General features: G+C 39.1%; 1 long non-coding RNA gene across 2 annotated transcripts; it reads right to left on the bottom strand.

Annotated features, from left to right (window-relative positions):
• Positions 1-630: 630 nt before the first annotated feature.
• Positions 631-15,764, bottom strand: LOC139791347 (uncharacterized). Of its 2 annotated transcripts, XR_011723892.1 has the most exons (4): positions 14,704-15,764; positions 12,467-12,527; positions 10,598-10,688; positions 631-1,987 (listed from the first exon to the last, which is right to left on the bottom strand). It is a non-coding gene; the product is annotated as an uncharacterized lncRNA (long non-coding RNA). The 2 variants fall into 2 exon arrangements; XR_011723891.1 differs by lacking the exon at positions 631-1,987 and having other exon boundaries at positions 7,795-10,688.
• Between the last annotated feature and the right edge of the window lie 441 nt (positions 15,765-16,205).

The raw sequence follows: 16,205 nt of genomic DNA, 5'->3' as shown, positions 1-16,205 counted from the left end.
GTACCCATGCAAATCTATTAAAGTTACAGAAAAAACTGTACCATTGATTCCCCATTACCCATTAAAGATATGTTTATTTTTAGCTTACCTCTTGATTTTTAAATAGATACTGGGAATACTAATTTTACTGATTTCCCTCTTGTTGTCATCACCCTGGCTGAAAAACCTATAACACATGTTGTACTTACTGTACCTTTGATTTTGTCTTGAACATTTAGGTGCCTCTTCATAATGCTATTTGTTACCACAAACAGCTTTTTTAGTGATGAGTACAGTAATCTATATTTGCATAGGAAATCCAAAGCAGTTCACAAACTGCTGGCATAAATGTTTATAGTTACCAACAGTTAAAATTAGTGAACTTTACATTTAAAGGGAATAAACTGAACCTCTGTCCTTTTTTTTTTTTTTAATGAATGATGGGAAAACAAATTTAGAACTAAAAGTAGCTGTTACCATGACACAGTCTAAATGTTGAGAGGAAAAAATACCACCAACATTAAAATAGCAGTGTGTTTCTGAGAAAGTTGAACTGTGGGGAACTACTCAATCATTTCTTAGTGGAGACCAAGTCCTGGAAGGAGGCTGGTGGTCCCAGTTCCCTTGGAGAAAGAACAGGAGGAGACTGCCCAGCCTGCTGCTAAATAGAGATTTCAGTGCTGGAAACATGATTAAAGGTTGGTCTAGAAAATAAAGAAATGCAAGATAATGATAATCAAGTAATAGATTCCTGTCAGGGAAAATAGCACCTCCGTGCAAACACATCCCTTTGAACCTTTTCTTACATAATATAAAAAGCAGATATTATTTAATATTTTATTAAAAGCTGCTAGCTGGTGATATTCATCATGATGCAACATGAGGGGAGCACCATATTATGCTAGTTGAGAGAAAGGTTTTTATTTTTCAGCCTGTTCATTGTTTTGTCTTCTATAAGGCTGCTGTACAAAAATACCATAAACCCTCTCAAAGCCTTTGTAACAGTGAAGACTGACTCAAAAAAAGAGAAAAAAAAATTCTATGATGCACATTTGTGACCCATAGAATAGATTACAGACACCAAAACAGTGTGATGGTAACATCTCAGCAACAAAGTATGGAAGTTGAAACTGCACAAAGAAGGGCTTCTGCAGTTTTATAATGTAATAAAGTCTCTCATTAAATAAAGTCTAATTGATTCATCTTAGGAATTGCAGCTGACCCTTTGCATAGATTAACAAATTATCTCTCATAAGCAATTCAAATGCATTGTTTTAATCTACTCCAATGGCTTGTAATGGATATTTACACTGTCTGGGTGCTTTCTGAGGGAAAATACCCCAGTTCAGATTTACTGAAACAATAGCCTCTGAGGCCCCTGAAAGTAACCAACTTCACCATATCAGGCTTCAGAGGGATGGAATCTTCTAGGGGAGCATTTCTATCAGCCCTTCTCCCACCTCTGACTTACATCTTAACCTCTGTCCAAAGGGCCCCAAGTTGGCAGGTCCCAGAAGGCAGATCCAGCAGGCAGGTCCCTTGCAGGTAAATCCAAGAAACAGGTCCAGGCTGGGTCCAAGCTGCCACTCCTGACCCATCCTGGAGCTGTCACAGCCCTTAGCAGGTAGGGTCATTGCTTTGAAACTGAATTATTAGTCAAAATACAGGCAAGGCCTCTAACATCTTCCAAACCACACAGGTAGTGCATCCCGTTTACTTGCACAGCAAGCTTTTGACTCAAATTAGGTGTAGTATTGCAGATTACACCATCAGAGTGCTTGATGCAGCACAACTGCAGGTAACTCAGCCCCGTGCTTGTGCCCATGTAAGCACTCCCTGCCACTGCCATGCTTACCTTCAAAAAAAAAAGAAGTTCACAGGGGCAAGAAGAAGCAGCAGCCAGAGGATCCTGCTCTGCTTGTGTATCACCTTGTTTCTTCCAGCCCAGCAAGACTCTGAGACTTTTTTTTGAGTCTGAAAAGAGAAGATGCAGAGCTTCCTCATGCTCCTGAGAGAGGAAAAGAGGAAATCAGAGAAATTAATTGTTAACATAGTGAGATAACACTAATGCTGCTGCTGTAGGAGGCTGAGCACTTCCCAACCATTGTTGGCCGTGTCCATCCCCTGCTGAACAGGGCAGGTGCTGAGAATACTGAATCCAGCCCAGATCTGGGAGGGAAGCAACTGCCAGGATCATGTGACAGTGATTTATAGCACAACTTTGTTTCACAGAAGATCAAAATCTACAGAAAAGCATGACTTGTGCATAAAGGACTTACTTTGTTTCCACTGCCTCTCCCCATCAGACCACTGCCAGTGATATTTAGACATCAGTTTTCAAATACGAGCATCTCAGTCCCACTCCTGCACACCAGCTACTGATCTTAGACATTTATGGAGCAGTTGTGGTCAGTGAGTAAATAATCACTGTCTGCATTTAAATATAGAAGGTTTCCAAAGGATATTGCTGCCCGTGTTTAAAAACAGAGCACACAAGCTTGCTATAAATTTTCAGAGGCTTTGCCAAGCTGAAGTTCTTGGTTTTGCTTTACCCTGACTGAAACAATAAATCCTTGAGGTGCTGCTGTAAAAGCACTGGTTGCAATTGCTAATTCACACAGGAACTGTAACAGCATGAAAGGAAAAAAAGTAAACAGTGTACCATGATAAAACACATGCGGTATGGTAAGGCTTTCAGAGTACATCTTACTCCATCTCTTTCTTTGCTCCATGCATTTTATTTTCTTTGTAGTAGTTTATACCAGTCGTGAATGCTGCTTTTTAATAAAAGGCAGCTGGAAAAATTGCCTGTTTAGTATATGTGTAATTCTCTCATGCCTAGAACATAATAATGTGTTTGTTTAAAGTGTGATGGAAGGCACACAGTGATTTACCTTGCACACAGTGATGGGATCTCTCTTTACCATGGTGCAGCTGGGTGGCAACGAGGGCTTCTGCTTGCCCTGCCCTGCCAGCAGGTCATAGATTTCTATGTGTGCTTCTCTCTTTGCAGGAAGGAGAGGTTCCCCTTTCCTAAGGGCAACAAAGTCCTCACAGGACAGGAGGCTTCAAGGGTACATGAGTGTGGGGGATGTCAGGGAGACAGCAAGGACTGAGCTTGCAGTTCTGCCAAAATTTGTGGGCTCAGGAATCAGGTCCCCAGGGTTTCAGGCCCTTGTTAACCTAGAGGTTAAAAAGGGAAAGACTTCTAGAGTCTAGAGGAGGTTTTGTTGGATTTTTTTTACAGCCTAGGAGGTCTGTGCTGAAGGAAAAAACCTCACATTTAAAAATGCAATTGAGAGGAAAAACAGGGGAACTGTTTACAACCCCCTGCACCAACATTTTGCCTTAGCCAGCAGCTTGCTATTTGGAACAAAAATGTTACAGCCGCAATGTCTGTTAAAATAAAAGGCTACATTTAAAAATGGAAAGCCATTCTGGTGCATTTGGATGCTCTCTTTCATAAGGAGATGAAGATGGATTAATCTTGGACTTCTGGCCTCTTTAAATCCTATATAAGTAGCAAAGGGGACAGAAAGACTGTAAAAAGTGGTCTAACCATTGAAATACATAACAAAACAAAAAAAAAAATTAGAAAGTAATATCTATATGCAAACCATCTAGGAAAACTGTTGATTCTGGAATTTTAGTCCTGGAAGTCTGAATTCCATCCTGTAGCACAGTTTATTTTAGGCTATTTCATTCCTATTTGCCAAACTTGCAAATCTTGCCTGGTCTTTGAGAAAGAAAACCAAGGCTGTATTAAAGTTTCAATGAATTATGAACTATAAGCCCAAAGTGGTTACAGTTTGTTTGGGGGCAGGTATATACTGTCATTGAGCAGCTGGAAGCCAAGAAGAATGATAATTTTCCCTAAGTCAGTGCGTGAATAGCCAGGATGTACACATAGATTGCTGAAATATTAAGAACACACAGTCCCACTAGGGAAAATGAATTTGTCTCATTTGCTCTCCACACGCTATTGACAAGCTTTTCTCTGTGCCAAAATTTAAGAAAAACAGAGCATATAAAGAAGATTCACTGGAAAATTATTTTGTATTTTGCAAAATGGCAACAAATGGGTTCCTTCTGCACTGCTTGAACAATAGGGAACATCCACTAGAATATCTTTAAAATTAATACTGACAGTATTCATTTCATGTATTTCAAAACAAGCACATTCTATATATTAAGCCTATTTTACAAATGTATTTGAAATATATGAAAGATACAGAAGTGAATACTTCCCCCATAGCTGTATGCACACATGAATTTTTCATGATCTTTAAAATGTATTGAGCTTTTCTTTAATGAGGAATAGCTTGCATTTCAGGAATGCAGAATTTAGATGTTTTAGAGCCTGTGTTCATGTGTGGGCTTGCCCTGCAATACTTGAAGTTATAAATTACTGTTCTAGAAAAAACAGAAGCAATTCCAAATGCAAAACAAAGTTAATACCTTTTATCAGGAAATCAGTGTGTGGTTAAATAAGAACTCCCTCTCAATGATTATGTAAAACAACTGCAAAGTAAATAAAAAGGTGTTACTGTAGGGTGCTAAAGAGTAGCATAGTATTGAGGAAAATAATGTTCTAATTCTGCCCTTCCCCTTCTCCCTTTTTCCATCCTTCTCTCCAAGGATGCACTTCCCCACCTCTCTCCCCCCCTGGCCCTTTCAGCCCCTCCTGCCCAAGGGATGTTCTTGCCCTCGGCTGCCTGTGTGCTGCAGAAGCATCTGATGAGTTGAGAAGGGAGGAGGAGGCAGAGAAACCCAGGGAAGGCTGCTGTAATCTTCCCAGTCCTGTTGTACAAACCCCTCCCTGATCCATATGCTTGGTTCTGGTGATAAAACCACTGCTGGTGGACTGGAGGTTGGGATCCTACCCAGGAACAGTGCAGGACTCAGGGAAGGTTTTATTCAACATGACTTGGTGAAGGGGGCAGGAAGCTCACAGGTATTCACCAAGCCCAGGAGTTATGTTTTGCTTTCTGTAGAATGCACCAGAAGAACATGAAGGCCCCCAGATGATGAGAGCTGTCACAAATTCCTGTACATCAGAGCAGTAGTAGTGCTGGGGTTTGGCATATTTTTTTGTTTGGAAATAATTTGACCATAGGCTCAGAATAGCCTGGATTTGTCAAAGCCTCTGTTCCCTGCTCTTGTGCAGGTGTTTACACTGATGTAAATCAAACAGAATGTAAATCAAATACAGTGTAAATCAAACACGATGTAAATTAAATATAATGCTGCTGAAAAAAGTTTGTAGTTAAAGAATTATGCAATAGAGATTATAAACAAAAATGAATTTGTAAAGAAAAAAATATGGAATCTTTATTATCTTTTAAAATGGGATATTAACTGTTGTTTAATTATTCTTAAAACATGTATTGTTCTGTGACAGATTTACTTCCAGACATCTTGACTGGCAGTTCTTTTATTCATACTGAGGCTATGGAAAAGCTTTTGGATTAACAACTCCATTAAGGCCTCTGACTACTCTCTTCATTACTGATTTTAGTATGCAGAACAGAAGAAAACATGTCTGAAAATATTTAGAACATGACAAAGAGTACTTAAAATATCAGCTGAATAAACACCTCCTAAAAATTTGACATTAATATGCGTACTGAATTTTTTGAAAATAGCTGGGTGGCAGAGCACTGGAATGGGCTGCCCAGAGAGGTGGTGGAGTGTCCATTTCTGGAGGCACTCAAACCCTGTCTTCATGCCATCCTGTGCAAGCTGCTCTAGGTAAACCTGCTTTGGCAGGGATATTGGATTATATGATCTCCAGAGATCCCTTACAATCCCTAACATTCTGTGGTTCTGTGTTTACGGTTTCTTTTTGTTTCCCAGTTGGAATTTACAATTTCAGATACAATAACTTTGTAAGTAAGGCATGCCCTTAATTCACATACACAGTCAGTAGGCAATTCTCTGAATTGCAAAGTATGAATTTGCCTCTGAGGTTGCTTCTTTTGGAAGCTGTAGCACATCTGATACAGGCAACATGATTTGCCACTCCAAAGGCAGAAAATGAATGCTCAGAACATACTGATCTCTCTTGGCTCAGAGCCACACTTTCAATTTATTGGACATCCTTTTCACTAATGGGTTAACCCTTATAGACAGTTAATGTTCACTCTGCTTCTGCTGGAATACATTTAAGATAAAATATTTATACCACTCCATTGGAATAAGCATTAAAAAGGCAAGATTGTTCAAAACAACAGTCTAAAACAGAAGTAAAAATGGTGAACCAAAATATACCAATAAAATCTTTCTCAAAAAGCAGATGTCCAAGACGGAAAAAAAAAAAAAAAAAAAAAAAGAATGTTTTTCAATATCTAACATATCTAACATTGATATGGAGGAAGATTTGGTGTCAATGGTCAGCAGCCAGCTAGAACATGTTGACAAGTGCAAAGTGTCTCATGAGAGTCTGCATGGATTTAAAAGGGTAGATCACAGTTAGCAAAATGGATTTCCTAAGAAGGAGACACAGAAGAAATTAATGACTCTATGCAGACAGTTTGGCTCTCACTGCCTCCCTCCTTATCTGATACAAAATTATATATGTATATGCATATGGTTTAAAAGAGGAAGTGACTTTTAGCCTGAGCAATTTTGCTGGTAAAAGTATTCAGAGAAATGCGTGACATTTTTGTATATAATCACCAAGAGGAATAGAACAAACCCTTAGGGTGCGGGGCTGCACTCCCCTGCAAACAGGAAAAACTCAATGGCAAGGGATGTAAGTCTGATGATAGATCCCAAATAATCTGAGTGGCCATCTCCTGTGGTCCTCCACCTTATATCTTAAGATATAATCAGAAGGAAATGTCTGTATGGTCCCCATTACCCACCCATGCAGGAATTCAGCTGTTAGGGATTGCACACATGCTTAGAGCTGTTTCTTCAATAAACTTTGAGTAAGAATGGGAGTTTCTATTCTAATGTAAACTTAGCAAAAGTCTTCAACTGTAGGAAAATGATTCTCCACTGTCTTCACTCCTGGGCACTATCTACCTGTACTTGCCAATCAGTTCCAAATATGTAGGATAAATGCAACTGGAAAAGAGAAGAGTCTTACCTGGGACAAAGCTGGACTCTTCTTCACAGCTTTGCATCTGTAGAGAAGACACATACCACCCCCAAGGCTCTGCCAGTGGCTCTTCAAGAAGTTTTAAGCCCATAAAAGCACATCCCAGTGCTACACTACAGTGCAAGTAAATAGTGGGGACAGATGACTATTATCATGTTCTACCATATTCAGTTTCTGGTATGAATTTACAAAGGTGCATATGAAACTGAAGGAAACAAAGTAATTTTTTCAGCAAGCACTGACAGTGTAAAACTCTGTACTCTGCTGCTGCACAAAGCACAGAATCACAAGATAGTTTGGTTTTGTTTGGTTTGGTTTGGTTTGAAAGAGACCTTCAAAGCTCATCTAGTCCAACCCCTGCCATGGGCAGGGGCATTTTCAACTAAATCAAGTTGCTCAAAGCTCCATCCAATTTGACCTTGAGCAGTTCCAATCATGGCAGCCACAACTTCTCTGGGAAACCTGTTCCAGGGTCTCAACATACACTTTATGCTTAATGTGCCTCGGATTGTTAATGGTTTGCCATCTATCATGTCCAAAACAAGAATGCTGTTCTGACTTTTTCTCCCTTGAGCTTTTGTTATTTCAAAAGAGAGAAGCCAGTAAAAGACTTCCCATTTGGAACAAGATTATAGGGGAAAAAAGGAAAAGGGAGAATAGGAGAAAAAAAAAAATGACTAGCAAGCGTGTGGGTGGGCAGATGAAACAGAGAGTTGGATATGGCTCAGGCAAGGTCCACTCTTTCCAAACTCTTAGTGACTTCTGCAAAACACATGCATCAATCTTTTGAATATGTGCAATAATGTGATTAATATAAAATCTATACACTTACTTACAAATAAACCTATGCAATAGCTAGGGCAATAGCTACACTTAATGGAAGCACTGGAAAAAGTTTCTAAGCCACTTTAGCAACATCATCAAAACAAAAGCATTAACCTAAAGGGCGGCCATATGTCAACCAGCACTCCTCTGTCTCCTTCAAAACCAGAAAGCTGAAAAAATAAGAGTGGGGGTTTCATGGCATTCTTTTCAATGCTGGGTTACTTTTGGATGATTTTGTCACCTAACTGGAAAGATAGGAACAGGATAGTGGGAGACTGAACAATGGAAAACCAGTAGTGTGTTTAATAAAAGGTAAAATAATTAAGTTGATAGCAATTATTGTGCAATCCTCAGGCTGTGATCTAATCAGCTATCACAACCTAAGGAGGATTAGGCTGCATTGGTACTTAAGGGGGAAATCCCATATGCTATTGGAAACATAGCTGATGATTCAACAGGAGTAGATCTCTCTTCTGACTCACTGAGGTAACCAGATCACAGCAAGGTTTTAGAAGAAACCTGTATATATATTTACTACCAATTAGCATAATAGAGTCTTAATTTCAGAGAGGATACTTGAGGATACTTAATTGCTTCTGTTTCTATGAAACTACTGCAGCTGCATAGGAATATGGAATTCTTCACACCTCACCTTAAACTTTCTGTAGCATTTTGAGACATTAAATAGCAGCTGTACTTTATGTCAGAGGTGGTTCCAGCTTTAGGGCTGTGCAAAGTGATTCTGACATAAATGGCATGAGCTTTACACACTTAACACACTTAAACAGTACTTTTTAAAATTGATGGGACTCCTGTGAGACAGCAGCAAGATCCTACCCAGAGTTTATGCAGTCAGGATGGAAATCTCCCAAGCAGACACTGAACAGCTGGGCCATGAATCAATAAATCACACGTAAAATCTTTATTGTCTTGGCTGGCAAATGAGCTGCATGGGAGTTTCACCCCCAGATTGTAATGTCCTTTGGGAACCAGTTCAATAAAATTTTTATATAAATATAAAATGCCAATACTATTAGAAAAATAGGAATGACCAGTTAGTGAAGTAATGGTAATTAGAGATACTCAGACATCTTGGAGGACCGTTTTGTGGGAATGTAGACTAAAAGTTTTGGGTCTTCAGTTGAGCATAGAGCATTGTTACACTGGAGAAGAGATAATAATTCATTTTACATACTGCGGATAATGTGCTGGAGGGGGAATAAATGGACCACATCATTAAGTCTGCTACACAATGTAAGGAATTTTAAAAAACATGTCTTTGCTCAGAGATAAAGCCCTCCTGTAGTAGTTTAACAATAGAAGAAGAAATCTGGATGTAGCAAAGACATTTTATTTGAAACATCAAGGAAATATATTGTACAGTTGAGAATTAATGTGATTTCACCAGTTGTTAGTATATCCAGACATTAGAGTGAAAGCAAACATCTGTGTCTAAAAACAGGATTTAAAAAAAAGAGAATAAATTTGCACAGTTTGTCACTGGTGCAATGAAGTCTGCCTTGAATATATGTATTATTAAATAGTCTAACTCTGATGAGCTGAAGAAAAGAGGGATGCCTCACATTTGAAATTCCTCTTTCTGTTTATGCTTAAAAAGGCCAAATTTCTGCCACATAACGAAGCACGTGAGTTACAGCCACCCTGAGCCAGCAGGTCCCCAAGCTGTAGGCCAGCATGATGCAGAGGCAGCAGCTCAAGGCTGAGGGCAGTTCAGATGTGTTTGCAGAACAGATTAACTCAGGACAGTGCTGTGCCAATGCAGCTACATTTCCAGATCTGAACAGATGCTGTGTGTTTCTGCACAATGGACTCTTGTATTCCCCTCATCAGGGTAACTCCAGCAGAGCCAGTCTGAGTATCTATGAGTGATGGTGTCATTTTGGTGAGAAATGTCAGTCTTGTCACCACATGAGCCTTACTGCTATTCCTTACCTACTTCTCTGACAGCAAGTTGAATGAAAAGGAAATATAAATACATTGTCACATGCTACTCAAGGTATTAAACATATACTTTCTAATGCTTTCCAATTTAAGATAGTCACTTTTAAACATACTGGGTGACAGGGTTTATCTTTATATTTATGGTTTTCCTAACCATCAGACAAGTTAGGTAGTGGGCCTGCTACCTAGATAATATTCCCTGAAGAACAACAGTCAAATCTTTGGATCCTGCAATCTATACTTGGTGCAGGGTCTGAGGAGCACTGTGGAAGGAAAAAAACAGCAGCAGTCAAATGTGGTTAACCAGCCCCATTAAATATTCAGGGCCAACTTGCCTTAGGTATGGCTATAACTCACATTAGCCTGTAGCCTGTCTATGTAGACTTGCCCATGTCCTATGTACGCTCAGCTGCCTTAGAATCACAGAATCCTGGAATGGTTTGGATTGGAAGTGACCTCAAAGATCATCTAGTTACATCCTTCATGCATGAGTAGGGCCACCTCTCACTACACCAGGTTGCTCAAAGCCCTGTCCAACCCGAGCTTGAACATTCCCAGGGATGGGGCAAGCCTTAAGGCTTGACTGTATTCCAGTGTAATGGCTGTGTGCTCAGGGATGCTCTAAATCTGCACGTTTCATGACCAAACACCTTGACTGCATATTTCCAGGTTTTCTATTGAATCCAGTGTCCTATTATGGCAGCTATTATGGAAGTTCTCCAGAACCTGGTGATGCAATCCTGGTGTGCTCCGAAGTGGTAGAAGTGGGGTCCCAATGATGAGTCTCATGGAGACATTCAGCTCCAGATAATAAAACCTAAAGGTAAATGTTACATGTAGGTGTCCACAGGTGAGCCATGTGTTTAGTCATGAAGTCATGAAGTCAGAGACCTGCAAAAGGGAAATCCAGCTTCTTTCAGAGCTGAGTGTTAAGAGGCTACAACAAACAGTGGGCTGGTGCTATCTGAGGTGCACCAGCACATCCCTCCTGCCCTTCCACTGCTGCTCTGGAAGGATATGGTCTCCTGTAGGTCCTGCCTCCTATTTACCATCATGGTGTGGATGCTTCAGCTACATCTCCACTAGCACTAGTACTCCAATAGGTACTTCTGTGTGGGCAACTCTCTTGGGACTCTCTGTGTATTTCAGCTGAAATGCTCTCCAGGCTGCTTCATTGACTAAATGTCTGCTGCCTATAACAAGCACTTCAAACCCACTTGTCAGCATCCGTGCATAGATGTGTACATCTGGGTATCCTTATTCTATAGGGAATAATAGCCTCAGCAAAAAGGATTAAGTGCACAAATCCTGAAACACTTATTTATGAAACACTTAAAGCCCCCAGTACAGAAAAGGTGCTTGGTGTTTCTGAACTAAGTAAATGTGGCAACTATTTCCCCAACAGATAACTGCAGGGTTTAGCTGCTAAGTTGGTTTAAATTCAGAAGACATTGGTGAATAAATACTTATTTTTGTTTCTTTATCTTCACCCAGAAGCTGTGGTGCAACCAGGACCTTAAAATAGAGTTAGAGCTGGAAAGGATTTGAGGCAGTTGGAGAAACCATCGGTGATGTGATGGCTGTACAAGCAGATGCCTCAGAGCTAAAATTCATATGAAGTAAAGGCTACAATATGTGAAAGAGATTCACAGAAAGTACAGGCATTGTCAGCATGTTTCTTTCTGTTCCTCATCCTTTGAAGCCAGACAATATTGTGGAAAGCAGACAGTACAGAAAAGAAAGCAGCCTTTATTTATAAGCCTAAGAAGAAAGCGTAAGACTTTGGGACCAATTTAAGGGCATGATGGGAAAAATTGTGCCCAACCCAGTTCTCAGCTACTTCAGAGCATCATTTTTTTAGAATCTGAAAGAGTTATCTTTCTGCTTGGTCTGTAAATAAAGATATCAGCAAAATGCAGAGCTTTACAGGCATGTGGATATCATGGCCACTGTCATCCTTTTTCACATTACTGGAAAGCAGGTATTTTCTCCAGATAATATATTCATGGGCAATATTGCTTTTTCTCACATCAGTCTCTGAGCAGATAAGAGATTTTCTTTCCATTTGGTACAGAGAATTCCACAAAGGTCTGAAAATGATAAGAGTGGAATTTTTTTTTTCCTTTCCATCAGTGAAGTGTATAATGCAAAATAGAAGTTCTGTGTAGATTTGGGTGAGGTTTTGCTGGAGCATAAAATACAACAGAAAACTGGATGTAAGAAAAGGGAATTTTTAAGTTTAATCCTAAAGGCAGACTAATAACTTTTGCATTCAAGCAGTAATACATCTCCTTTGATTAAATATTACCATTTCCTGGCTTCCTTTAAATTAATAGGAATTTCCTAATAGAGATGCATATAAGAAAACTGGCCAGCTAGGTAAACAAAACCAAATATACATGAGATTGGCAGAAGAACTGATTTTGGTAACTTACAGATGCAATGAGGAAAAAATATGGGCAATAATTCCAACTTTGATAGATAAATAGCACATAACAGTCATTCAAATTAGAAGTCACAAAGGAGGAAGATGCAATTTCATCCATTAAGGAAGAAGCTCAGAAGATTTTAGAGTTTAGTCAGTAATTCAAGTACATCTGTTTATCCAGAAATTCAGACCACATAACCACATCTTTGATTTCCTGAAGTTTCATAGCTATATGAAAAGGCAAGCTGATTTTTTTATAATGCTACGTTTAGAAGGCAGGAGAAGTAGAAATAGCAGAAGGTGATTACATCTAGTTAGACTTTATTATGATGCACATAGCCAATATATTAAATACTCTTATTTGTTTAGGTTCTTTTCTTTTCAATGAGAACATTTTAAGTAACTTACTAAGTGCTTTACCATTAACAAATTAATTTTTCAACAGTAAAAGAACTCACTTATTTTTCAACTATTACCATTATTTAAAATGCTCCAAAAATTTGTGTTTTTATTTTTTTCAAATAAGAATAACATTTTTGCTTTTGAAAGTGACATGCATATATAATGACCCATATGATTCCTGGTATTCTTAAAAATGTGAAAAATTAAGTGGAGTGAGTGTTCTCTGGACTTCTCTGTCATTTGTAAACTTTTGAATATGGCAAAGAATAATATTTAAACTGGGTAAATGCGACAAAATTACTCTCCAAAAGTCATATCATGTTTAATGAATTTAATGCACATTTCCAATAGCATTTTCAGGAACTGGTGATAAATTCTATATTAAGGGAGAATACTGGTATATTAGGATAGAATCCATTTTTCTTTTGATTACCATTCAGTTCTGAGGAGTTGAAGCAAACTTTGAAATTGTCTTGTGTCCTTACTATTAAGAGACCAGTTTGTACAATGCTATATTTTATATTTAGCTCCTTTTTTGCTTTTTTTTTTTTTTTTTTTTGCTTTGCCTTCATGTTCCTCCAAAAGTAATTTTCCTCTTGTCTTCTTGCTAATGAGGAATGAATTGGTCCAGTTGAAATGAAATTCATTTTAAAAAGAAAAAGTCAAAATACAGTTCTCAGGGTAGATGAGTTCTACTGAACATTTCTATTATTAGTTGAGAGTGTTTCACTTGTTAGTCATTTGTAGGCAATCTGATGCAAAATCACCAGTAAAACCCACTGGCTTGGTGGGTGACTGGTATGAAACACACTGAGGGCAGCTCATGGCTGCTGTGCACTTCACGTTGCTACTTGCACCCTGGCAGAGTCAGTATAAAAAATGTCCTTCTGATATGCAGTTATTTTTCATAGATATTAAGAATTTATAAAAATCAAGATTCAGAGCTTACCTACCAAAATAAATGCCTAGTGATGCTTAGTCTTTCCCTGGTCATCTTAGGGTAAAAAAATATATAGTATTCAGCTTCCATCACAATCGATTCACCATGGATGATCTGACTGAGTCAAGATTCACCTTATCATCTAAATGATCAGATAGCAAATTGAGCCAACAGCTTGATCAGTCAGTCTGAAAGCTTAAGAGATTGCATTTGAGAACAGACTTTTTGTATTGCATCTGGAAGTAATGTATAAACCAAGACCCTAGAGGAAAGGAGTTCTTCAGGATGTATGGGAAAACTGCCTTCAGAGATATGCATTCACATATCAAACAACCAGCAGGAACAGAGGGTAAAAAAAGTGTGAAAATTGTTCAAGGAGACAATTAAAATACAGTACTTCTGTGGTAACTTTTTCATAAAAGGTGACAGGAATCCTTTTTTGTTTTTCTAAGGTAACAATCTCACAGAGAAAAAAAAAATGGAGACCACTGCAAACATCATAACTTCATTGTGAAAAAATATGACAGGAATCAATGAAACATCCGTTGTCAATTTGCAGTCTTCATTTTCCTGTACCTTTGTATTGTGACAAAAAAATGAAGAGCCTAGAGGCACAGGTAGTGGCATGTGGAGACCCCTCACCTTAAACTCTCTCTTCTTCCAATACCAGCTACTATGGCTATGAAGGCAAGAATTTGCCACCGTTCAACAAAGTACTTTCTACCTGATTCCAGATTATTTTTGAGACAAGGCAGCATACGGAAGCTTCCTGGGTTGCAGCAGTCTCTGTGAATCCCTGCCAGCTGACTGGGATTGCCTGTCTATCACTAGCTCTAAAATTCACATAACACCAAATGCATGTCGTGCATTTCGCCTACTCTAGAGATGAAGCCTCCAACTTTCAGAAGAACAAATATCAGATTTCCTTTTCTGTATAAACAGCCATTTCTTCTTACATAGCTTTCAAATTTCATGACTGTGCTCACTGCTGCATTTCATTAAGACATCATCTTTGATGCATTGCTAACACACCAATTCAATGAAAAACCAAGATGAACTGACCTTGTGTTGGCGAGCAGAAGCCAGGCATGGGAACTGAAAGTGCTTAGACTATTTGCAGGGCCTTCCATCTTCCTCTAGGACAGATATCAAAGAAGTGACAAAATGAGCATCTCTGAAAAGAAAAATATAGTCACAGTCTTTTATATTACCTTAAATGAAATACTTTGAGCTCTCTCGTCTGTCACATGGTTGCTCTGAATTTTCCCTCATTGCTTTTCAGAAACACCTTAATGGTGAGCAACAGGAGTCCTCTGTGCTTGTTACCAGTTATTATTACAGTTCCCTATAGGTTTGCCTAGAGATCCTGCATGACATCAACAGCTACTGTGGCAAAAGGTGCTGCATACAAAAGCTGCTGTATACCATGGTGAATATTTGCCATCAGGGATAGAGAGGTATTTCCAATTGGAATACACATCTATTGCTTTTCTCTTTTTCTGTATTAATTTCTGCATAATAAATCAGAAAAAAAAAAATTGCATTGCATTTTTTTCACTGCTCCTTATGTATTGCCTTTTCACTCCAGTTATTCACTTATCTCTGACTCAGGAAGAAATGCTTCTTGCAAGCCAGGTTTGGGGATAATGATAGCATGCTAAGTGCAATCATTAGGAAAAGGGAGATGTCATTATGTGCATAAAGGCCTTCTTCTTTAACTGGGGCCTTATGAATTCAGGGTTTGACTGGCAGGAGTGCTGAATGCAGGAAAACTGCTGAAGGTCTGTTGCATAAGGGAAAGATTTACAGAGAGCAGGGACTTGCCAGACACTGCAATTCCTGATAGCACACTGCAGAGGAATGAGTGCCCTCGTACACAGACTTCTGACAGTGTGGACATTTTCCTGGCTTTGGAGAGAGGAAAGGCTGTGTAATTAATAGAGAAAAATATAGCAATGCCTGATCAGCCAGCACTACTGCAATGCTTCAGATTTCGTGGCTGACACGGCAAGATCCCTCCCCTGCATCCTCAGGCTGGAGTGCCCTCTGGTAGCACCATGACCTGGCAGGAGCTGCTCTTCAGATGTGTTGCTAAACTACCTTTTCTTATAAAAATAGAAGAAAAAAAAGGAAGGGAGTGGAAGGGAGGGCAGGCAGGACTGCAGCAGTTGGCAGATGCACCCCAGTGCCTGACTGCACCTCTCATCTCACCCATCTGCACCAGTCTGCCATGATCCCATTTTTAGAGGATAAATAAGCACTGGTCTTTGCTTTCTCTGAACATCTCAGAAAATTTCTGCACAGCTAAAACCGTGTGTGCTTTAGGAAGGTATTTAGTATAGGGACTGAGCTTTCAAGCATTTGGAAATCCTATTTTAAATCTCAGCACAGGATTCTTTTTCTTTTTGGCCTGCAGGCATTTCTAATAGTGGAACATCACTTTCCTGCCAACACAAATTCTACCTCTTGCTTTTATTTTCCCATGCCACTTTCTGTGCCAATCAGCCTTTCAATTCTTCTGCAAATCCTGCACTTCTTCAACTTCTCTTTTCATCACTGATTTA

Source organism: Heliangelus exortis, chromosome 1 (genome assembly GCF_036169615.1).
Source record: "Heliangelus exortis chromosome 1, bHelExo1.hap1, whole genome shotgun sequence".
Lineage (NCBI taxonomy): Eukaryota > Metazoa > Chordata > Aves > Apodiformes > Trochilidae > Heliangelus > Heliangelus exortis.
Note: the sequence above shows the minus strand (reverse complement) of the source record. Positions and strands in the feature narration are given on the sequence as shown.